Below are 420 nucleotides of genomic sequence, written 5' to 3'. Positions count from 1 at the left end.
ACACAGGAATTTGACAGCGCAATATGTGCAGCAAGGTCAGCAGACGAACATTCCTCGACTAGGCTGCGCGCCGAGTCGTCGATTGGTTGCATCTGCAGATAGCTGCACCTACCGAAGTTGTGAACCTAAACCAGACGTCCCGGAACCAGCGCTTGGCTGCGCTGTAGTGTGCAATCGCAATGGCCATAGAGGTGACTCGACCGAGTGTGATACGGCTTGCACCTGCAAACCGAGTGACAGTCAAGCTTCCATTTGTTGGATGCTTTGTGTTCAAGACTTGACCACGTGCGCCCTCGAAAACCAGACCTGCTCAGGTCAGACCAAAGTGTGTGAGCAGCCCGAAAGCTCACCTGCAACACCTCCTCCGGCGCCTGCTACACCTCCTCCAGCGCCTGTGTCGCCTCCTCCGGCAACTGTTTC

Source organism: Plasmopara halstedii (assembly GCF_900000015.1).
Source record: "Plasmopara halstedii genome assembly, contig: Scaffold_7, whole genome shotgun sequence".
Lineage (NCBI taxonomy): Eukaryota > Oomycota > Peronosporomycetes > Peronosporales > Peronosporaceae > Plasmopara > Plasmopara halstedii.
This window is presented reverse-complemented; position numbering follows the sequence as displayed.